General features: G+C 43.7%; 1 long non-coding RNA gene across 1 annotated transcript in view; it reads left to right on the forward strand.

Annotated features, from left to right (window-relative positions):
- Positions 1 to 9,148, forward strand: part of LOC140849650 (uncharacterized) — a 31,940-nt gene extending 22,792 nt beyond the window's left edge. The window contains exons 2-4 of the long non-coding RNA XR_012131783.1: positions 2,606 to 2,678; positions 5,406 to 5,593; positions 8,920 to 9,148. This is a non-coding gene — a long non-coding RNA (uncharacterized lncRNA). The remainder of the gene's footprint in view (positions 1 to 2,605; positions 2,679 to 5,405; positions 5,594 to 8,919) is intronic.
- The last annotated feature ends 282 nt before the right edge of the window (positions 9,149 to 9,430 follow it).

Here is a 9,430-nt window from a genome sequence, read left to right on the forward strand (position 1 = left end):
TACCTTCCTTTTCTTTCTCCTTATTAACTGTATAACTTCCTCTCCTTCGCTCAGACTTTCTCCCTGATCTGTAACACTATTTCCCTTTCCACTGAGCACACTCTGCCTTCCAGACCCATCATCACCCTGAGTTGGATGGCCATGGTGACCCTTAGTTAACCCTGAGGTCTCCAGTGACCTCTGTACCCCTCAACCCAATGCCCACTTCTCAGACCTTATGTGATGGCTCAGCATCATTTGGTGCTACTGACGTTTGGTTCAGCATAGCTTCTCTCCTTTGAGTCTCCTGGGACACTCAATCTACTTTTCTTATGACCTTGAACTTAGTCCTCGTCAGTTACCCTGCTGACTCCTTTTTGCCCACCATCATCAACCACAGGGCTCCCTCTTGACCTTCTCTCTGCATTCCACACTCACCTGAGGGCTGGGCTTTCCTCCCCCGGGGCTTCAGCTGTATACCCCCGGCCGTCTCCAGCCCAAATACTTGCCCCACTGCCCATGTACATCAACACTGGTCATCTGGAGGCGGACAGCAAGAACTACTACCAGCTCTACAGGTCCTGACTGTGTCTCTCCCCAAGCTGGTTCTTCCAGACAAATCTAGAAGACTGTCTTAACACATTTTTGGCTCTTACTCTCCCCTCCTATCATCCAACCGGCCTCAGCATTCTGTTGATTCCTTGTTATTAATGCCGGGATTCTTGTTTGCGGAGTCAAAGAATGAATTTCGCCAACACCCAAGGTAGGAGAGCCAGGGAGAGGCTTTTATTGAGAGATACAGTGAGAGGACAGAGCTCCTGGCTCACGTCAGGAGGGGACAAGAGAGCCCGTGATGGCGCATTGTCTGGGGTTTTATAGGCAATTGAGGATTTTTGGGAACCTGAAAAAAAGGCTTAGGGGTGTGGACTTGTTAAGCAGTCCCTGAATATTTAGAATTATCTTAACACAAGGAACTTCCTGCTCTGATGATTTCTTTCGGAGATACAAGCGTCTTGGTATGGGAGCATATCAAACAAGGCTACCTGCCCAGCCCCCAAGGTGGGCTGAGGTATTGTTTGCTAAAGAGTAAGAATCTTACTTCTTAACTTCCTGGGTGTTAAAATGCAATCTTACCTTTAAGGTGGAATCCTTCCTGCCTTTTACTGTGTTGTTTATAGCTGGGTCTGCATGCTAATTTAGTTGCCCAGTTTGCAAAATTACCTCATGAGATCTGAAGGAGGAAAGACAGCACATAGGCCTGGGCCTTTTAGCAAGCTAAAGTGAATCTTACACATGATTACAAATGATTAGCATAATAAACACATGTGCTACTCTTCTTTTTCTGGGGAATATTAACTGATCTCACTGAAGAATGACTTTAGAGCTTAACACAGAGTTTTGGGAGGGGTTTCCTTGCATGTAGTGACACTGCTCTGACTGTAAATATCCTGCCTTGCTTTTTCTGGAAGCCCGCCCCTATTCTGTCTAAGCCCACAGTCCCTGTCTCATTATTTTACTTACTGCCTAGAGTCTATAGCTCATTGCCACAGATTCAATAACAATTTAGTGGGTGCTTACTGTGTGCCAGTACTGCTCTGAGCACTGTGCACACATGGCCTCACTTAGAATCTTGCAAAAATAGGAAAGGACTGAGGCACTGAGAAGTCGTTTGCTCAGGGTCATGTAGCTAATAAGTGGCAAAGCCCAGATGGGACCCCAGGTCTTGCTGACAGCAGAGCCCTTGTTTTTCAACATTTGTACAGCATTGTTTCAGGATCACAGCATTCCTTGCACAGATTGTCACATCATCTCTCTTACTTCCCTGCCCTCAGGTGTCCCCTCCCTTCAGTGTAGCTATCAGCAAGATGACTTCTACTCTGTTGCTTCCTAAAACTAAAATTCAGTACTGAGACTCTCCTCAAATCCTTTCAGTGACCTCTGTTGCTATTCAGCTAAATACACTCTGGAGCCCCCTCCTACCCTTTTACCCAAACTATTTCCCACTGATCTTTCATAATCCGCAGGGAATTGTCCCTAGATCCCCAACTGGATTTGGTGATATATCAGTTAGGACTAGATTCAACAACATATAACAGACACCCCAATTCATGGTGATTAAATAAAACAGCTAATTCTTCCCTCTGAAAGAGTTTGGAGTAGACAGTTCAGAGTTGGTATGGTGGCTCTACTTTATCACCAATGACACAGGATCCGTTTATCTTTCCACCATTCCTAACATTGGGTTCCATCTTTAAGATCACTTCATGGCCTCAAGATGGCTACTGAAGCTCTGGCTACCACAGGACATTCCTAGCACCAGGAAGGAGGAAGGGTCAAGGGCTAAAGCATATGCCTTCCATCTTTTTTGGCTGATTTAATAAGCTTGCCCAGAAGTTTCAATCAATGACTTCTGCTTATATATCTTTGGTTTCTCAAAGAGAAATCAGAAAATGCATTTTTTGAGTTGGGTACATTGGTAACCCCAATATTACTGAGGTTCAGTTAGTGAAAAAGAAGGGAAGAATGGATATAGGATAGACAACTAGATGTTTCTGCTCAGATTTCCTTCCTGTAAATCCCCCTGGAACACCTGATTATGTCTGCCATTGCTTTCTCTGCATGTCAGTGGAAATATCTGCCTGTTGATTAGGATCATGCCAGTCTGAATATTCAGTGCAGAGGACAACACCAGGAACACGGTAGGTGCTCAGTACAGGTTTGCTATTGAATCCACTCTATATTTAAAGTAGTCACAGAACTCTGGTTCACAAACCTATCCCCAGATTTGATCACTATACCATAGTCATGTAAGCGAATATTCTTTTTCTTAGGAGATACATGCTGTAATGTTTATGGATGAAGATCATGATGTCTATAATTTACTCTTAAAAGGTTCTACAACACTAATCATAGGTGTCATAGTTAGATATAGATATTATATATGTATATATAGTATATTGATTAATAGGTAGGTAGATGACAGAGAAAGTAAATGTGGAAAATTTTAACAACTGGTGAATCCTAGTGAAGATTTATGGTAGTTCACTGTTTTATTGCAACTTTTCTATAGGGTTCTTTTACCAAATTGTGAAGTTAAAAAGATCACAGAACTCTAGAATTTGAGACTTAAAGGGAGGACTTGTTAACTGTGTAGTCTATTTTCTCAGAGAGACAACATGTCTTTCCCAAGGCACAGGCTCCTCTGTTCTTCTTCAGCCGTAGTAACAGTTTAACTTCTTGTGTTTGTCCACAATCCCTTCTCCACAGAGCTTTGGGCATGCTGTTCCCTCAGCCTAGAATGTTCTTCCTTCCTCTTGTTGTCAAATTCCTTCTAATCATCCTTCAGATCATTCAAGTGTTGCTTTTTCCAAGAAGCCCTCCTCAACTCTCCTGATTGTGTCAGAGTCCCCATTATAGGATTATTAAAATCCTGTTTTTCTCCATCAGTTCAGCAGAGTTGCATTTCTGCATTGCCTAATGTGATTGATGCCAGCCTCCTCTACCACAGTGACCATTAGTAACAGCTCATCCTCACAGTCCATGTGCCAGGTTCCATCCTAAGCACTACATAGAGTGAAAGTCCACTGCAGGTCCCACATCCACTTGCCTAGTGGGTCAGATCTCTTTCCCAACCTGTATGTCATACTTTGAACTGGCTATGTCCCCTTGGATGCCACACAGGCACCTAGAACTTAGCATGCTCAACACTGAACTCCTCATCTTTCCTCACAGGGGTTCCTCTCCTCCTCCTCTTACAACCCACCCAACCGCCTCAACTCACACTGCGCGCATCCTTGACCCCTCCCCCTCCCTCTGTGGTCAAAGCCGCTCCACCACCAAGTTCTGCTCCTCTGACCTCTAAAGTATCTCAATTCCTCCACTTCTCTCCCTCTCATTATTATTACTCTTTCAGGCTGCTCTTTCTCTGCCTATGGCCAACATTACAGCAATAGGATTTCACTGGATCTTTCTGTCTCTGTTCTGCTCTTTACCTCATGTCCATTACACTGGAGCCAGAATTACCTTCAAAGTCACCAAGTTCACCATGCCACTCCCCTGCTGAAACCCAGCCTGGCAACTTGGTGAGCTAAACTAACTTGGAGACTCTCACAGTATAAACACCTAGAAATTCAAATACATAACAAAGTTTGTAAGGAAGATGAGTGTCCTCATGTCAAAAATGAAGAGGGCACTGGAAAAGAGAGAGGTTAGCACATGAGTAATTAGCACATGAGTTGATGCCAAACCGCAGCCCTGGCAGTGACCATTAGACTATGAATGGGCCCTCCTGGTAGGGGGCTGGGTTGTATCAAAGGGACACAACAAAGTGAAACATGAACCTCCACATTTGCTCTTTAAATCTGCTTTTTAGTTTCTACTTTAGCTTTGATATTTGGAAATCCAAATATTCAAATGCTTTCTTCAATGGCATCCTGACATCCTTGAATTTTTATATCATCAATAATCATGTTATTATATCTACCAGTTTACTCACCAATTTCACCAGTTTTTCCACTTAGGTCCTTTGTCTTTTCTGGAATCCAATCCAGGATACTATATTGCATTTAGATTTATTCCATTTTTAGGTACATATTCTTTAATCACCTCTTCATGTGATGATTTTGTAATAACACATTCTATAGACAGAATAGAAAAAGAAAATCAGTTTTCCCTCTGTCATGGTTAATCAAATTTGCTTTCTATTTTAGATTTTTTCTTTCAGCTTTATAACTCTTTCTTTTTAAAGGCACATAAATATTTCGAATTGTTGTCAACTTTCGGAAAACCTCTAGAAATTTCTTTCACATACGAGCTGTAAATATATAGTGTGTTTATAATTGTATGTGCTGAGTTCTGCATTCTCAAATATATTCTTGATTGAAAAACCCTTCTATTTTGACCAGGCATTAAATAAGAATGAACAGTTTTACATTTCTGATATTAGAAGAATTTTTCAGAGTCTACAAAATATAGATGGCTCTATATATCTGGAACCTTATTTCTCTACCATACACATAATTTTGGTATTGGGCATTATAGGAGTTTTTGCATTTCCACCCAGTCTCTGGAACTATGTGCCAGGCAAGGCAGCATGTGGATGGTAGGAGAATTTCTAGAAGCCATTCCAAAATCTGCACACCCAGCAGTAATTGAACTATATAGGGAAATGACTACAAACCACCTAATATATCCCATGAAACTCAAAGTCAATGTAGGGCGACTCATCTTCCTCCCAGCCACATCCCCAAAAGGCCACGGTCATTCTGATGCCACCAATGTGAAGAAAAGTTGGAAAAAATTATAGTCCGTTTAAAAATGTTATTTTCTAGATTTTGTAATATTTGTTTTATTTGCTCTCTAAATGTTGCTGTGGTTTCTTTTCTCATTGTCAATATTTACTTTCATTCTTAATTTTGTATTTCAAGGTTTGAATTGTTTTTCCTAAAGAGGGCACAAAACTGCATAAGCTTAGGCCCCAACAAAACCACATCCACCCTGGACTGAGAGAGTCCCCTATCACAGACATCAGTGAAAAGCTACTAAAAGGTGACCTTCAGGAAGCAGGAAACTGAATTCAGAAAGAAGAGGTGGGATTCAAGGGGCGATGAAACAAGTAAGTTAGTTCAATAATAGTGATAACAACAAGTCATTCCTCATTGCACTGGCATGCAACATGAACAAGTGTGGCTGACCAAGTCCTATAGATCTGGTCTGTGTTGGCCTCCAGCTTTATCAGGCCATCTGCTGCTGACTGGCCCTGACCCTCCTCCCCCTGCACTGGTGCCAGGGGCACTCTCACATTCTGTTCTTGCTCTCTGCAAAACTCTTCCCCAGCCTTGGGAAGGAAGATGGCTCCCAGGCAGCCATACTGTCACACTCCCTTGCTATGAACTCTTTACATCCCAGTGGACTGTCGCCTCCTGAGACAGAGGCCGGAGCCTGGCTCATTCCCTGCTGCACTCCCACACTGAGCACAGAGCCTGAAGCAAGTAGGCAATCTGCAAATATTTGCTAAATAAATGGATGAAGAGCAAATTGAGAGTTGAACAAAAACCTTTTGCTTCTCAGCCCTGTCATTTCAACTAATAGGTATTAATATTAGCCCACTCCCCCGCCTTAGAAGCATAGCTGAATGAAAACCGTCCAGCCTCTTGCTGATGACTGTGTCCTTCCTTATGTCATCTTAAGTCACAGTAGATGATATAGACATGGTACCCCTTCCATATCCCCTCAACCGACCCTGGAAGTGACCCTGCCTGTTCCACACTGGTCTAAGGCTTCGTGTCTCTGCCTGAGCACATTCTCTGGCTGCAGGAGCGTGCTTGGAAGTCACAGGGAGTTAACTTGCCAGTGGGGGCCAGCTTCCTTGCCTACCAGCGGGTCCATCTGGGCATATCTCCCATAGCCTCTCACACGGTCCCCAGCAGGACTGAGTTCCAGATGCCCAGAGTCACTTCCTCTTTCCCTCACATGCTTCCTGGGCTCACCTGCTGATGAATCAACCTTTGCTCAGTCTCCAACTCAGGGCCTGCAAAGACACAGAGCCATTGGCATAGTCACTACCAGTCGGGGCCCACCAGTGTAGCTATAGCAGGTACAGGAGACTGGGTAGAATTCTGATTGACACTAGCATATAGTTCTGGAAGACAGTGGTTTGAAAAAGAAATTTCAGAAATGTGTGAATTTTGATAGAGTAAATATTTCACCTAAAAGTTTCAGGAGGTTTCAAACTTCAAAAACTGGGAGATGACAGTCCTAAAAGTGGAAGAGTTTATAGACCATTCAGAGGGAGAAGAGCATTAAAACTCAAAGTGTTGGTTAACAGAAATTTCACTGGAGTGACTCAAGTATGGAAGTGCTTCTCCAGCCGGCATGTTGACTGTTCTGCATGTAACATTGGCAGCTGAGCAGTGATGACTGTCAGAGACTCAGGCTGGGACCTAGTAGGTTCGAGGATGCTTAGGAAACCTGCTCCTGCTGCCTACATAAATCCTTAGTATTTGAAAACAACCAGGACTACTTCAGGCTGTCTCTGTCCTCTGACTCATCACACAGAGGCAGGGCTGCTGGAAATAAGCCTCCAAGAAGGAAGACAAGTGGTCTCCCCATTGCTTGGTTTGCATTTTGCTCATCTAGGAGGAGAGAGACTTCTTCTCAGCCCCTCCCAAGGCCTTTCCAATGCCCTGGACTTGGGGTCACCTAGCAAGGAACAAGCCATCTCCATGAACATCTCTCCCCATAGGCAGAGGAGCTCAGCCAGGGGCTTGGCAGGTTCCCAGATTGTACATATTTCTGCATTTCCCAGGAGGCTTCAGACTCCAAACTGCAGCATGAAAGAGGAGTCTTGAGAGCTGAATGGCTTATAGACAGACACAGAAAGATTGGAAGGGTAAGTCCATCTCTGGACTTGGTTGTCTGGAGAGACGGAGGCTGCTTCAGGAAAAGGTTTCCAGAGAGGACTGACATGCACAGATGGTAAAGCCATCAAGGGGAGGCAGTGCCAGAGACCAGCACAACGGGTGCCCTGTGTGCTGTCTGGGGACTTTTGTGTTTATATGTTTGTGATACCTGACCCCCTGAAATCCTAAACTGGGGTCTGCTAAGAAAAATAACCTGGCTCATATCGGCATTCCTCCAGCTCCACTTGAAAGTTTGAAAAACGCTTGGATAGGAAAATAGCCTCAGGGAGCCAAGGCTTTCTGCACTCTGGTGAAGCCCTAGACCCAAAATACACATAAGAACACTTTGCTTTGAAAGGCCTGCAGTATTCCTATCTGAGTCATCTGTAAACAAATAAAAAGAAACCTAAACAAACAAACCTAATTGTGCACAGAAACACGGCCAGGTTTCCAGCCTGGCTTCCTCTCTGTTTTCATTAGTCAGAAGCCAATGTATGCAGTTTTCATGGTATCCAGAACAAGAAAAATATTAAAAACAAATTGCCAAGGTTTCTCCCCCTTCCCTCCTTCCTCCATGGTGCAGGACGCAGGCCAAGATCCTGACTTCTCTCTGCCTTGGCTTTCGAACCTCTTCCCTTCAGTCTTGATGGATAGCTGCCTGCTTACAGCCTGCTGCTCATGGTCGACCAGCAACCCTGCTTGACAGTGACATCTGTGAACATCAGCAATTATTGGACACTCAGATGAAATTAAAAAAGAAATGTCTAGAGTCTTGAGATATTGTTTTTACCAATAGTGCCACTGGTTTGAAAATCAGGCCTGCCAACCCCAGTTCACCAGCAGAGCCCTGCCCATTGCTCTTTGCCGGCACCTTGGCATCTCCTTTTCTTTTTCTTTCTTTTACGTATGTCACCACGAAGTAGGCATTCCACTGTAATGGGAATCTCTTGTTTTTGACCAGTTTCCTTTCTGGTAATATCATCTAATTTTTCTTTGCAGAATCAATCCTACCCCCCACCAAATTTTAGTCCCTGTAGTTTGGTTGGGGGTTGCCTCCCAGCCTGCTTCAGGAGGGTGTGGTCAAGGTCTGTTCCATCCATCAGCAACAGCGGTGTAGGGATGGACACAAAACCCAGTTTACACTTTTGAGACACAGCCTGGGACATTAACAAGGACTACTGGGGAAGAAGCACACTTACGTCATAGTTGTTATGCTGACAGGATTAAGCGTGAAGGTGCTGGTGGGGAGAGCTTGTCCGACAAGCAGAGCAGAGCTGAGTGATGGAGCAGGATAAGAATTCATTGCATAAATCTGAGCATCTGGCTACAGCCATGACTGAAGACCAACTACCCTGGACCTTCCTGTTATATGAACAACTAAAACTTCCATTTTGCTTAAGCCACCTTAAGTTGGGCTGTATCTTGCAACTAAAAGATCCTAAAATACACATGCGTACACACACACCTTTCAAAATGCCATGTGAAATTGAGTTTTTGCATCTTCCAGTGAACTATTACTTATTTTTTTTTTTTATTTCAGGGGGTGATCTTCTCAAAAGGAAGATGTGTGTGTGTTTTAGTTTCAGTTAAATGTCACAGGGAAGTCCAGAAGACAATGTACTTTAGCCCTGAATACTATGAGAAAAATTGCCTCTGTCACCTCTTAGTGTAGTAAAAGATGAATGAATTCTCTCACCTAACTCATTCTTGATACAAAGAACAAAATAACGTACAAATTACTGAGGCATTTCTTTGTACTCCTTGGCTTATTCTGATGTCCAGTTCCAGGCATCCTCTGCAAGGCTGGAGGGATATCTCAGTGCCAAGATGAGTGTAGACCCAAAGCATGTGAAAAGCGACAGAAACAAACCCTTGCCAGATGAAACCAAGGCCACCCAGTGACACACAATATTGGGGGAACAACTGAAACTACAGGGCTAGTGTTTTGCTTTCCTTTTTCGATATACCATGAATAGTTGGGGACTTGGCCTCTTGTCCCCTCCTGATAGCTAATGTGAAAAGGAGCTCATGTGAACCCCTTTACCCCAATT

Source organism: Manis javanica, chromosome 5 (assembly GCF_040802235.1).
Source record: "Manis javanica isolate MJ-LG chromosome 5, MJ_LKY, whole genome shotgun sequence".
Taxonomy (NCBI): Eukaryota; Metazoa; Chordata; class Mammalia; order Pholidota; family Manidae; genus Manis; species Manis javanica.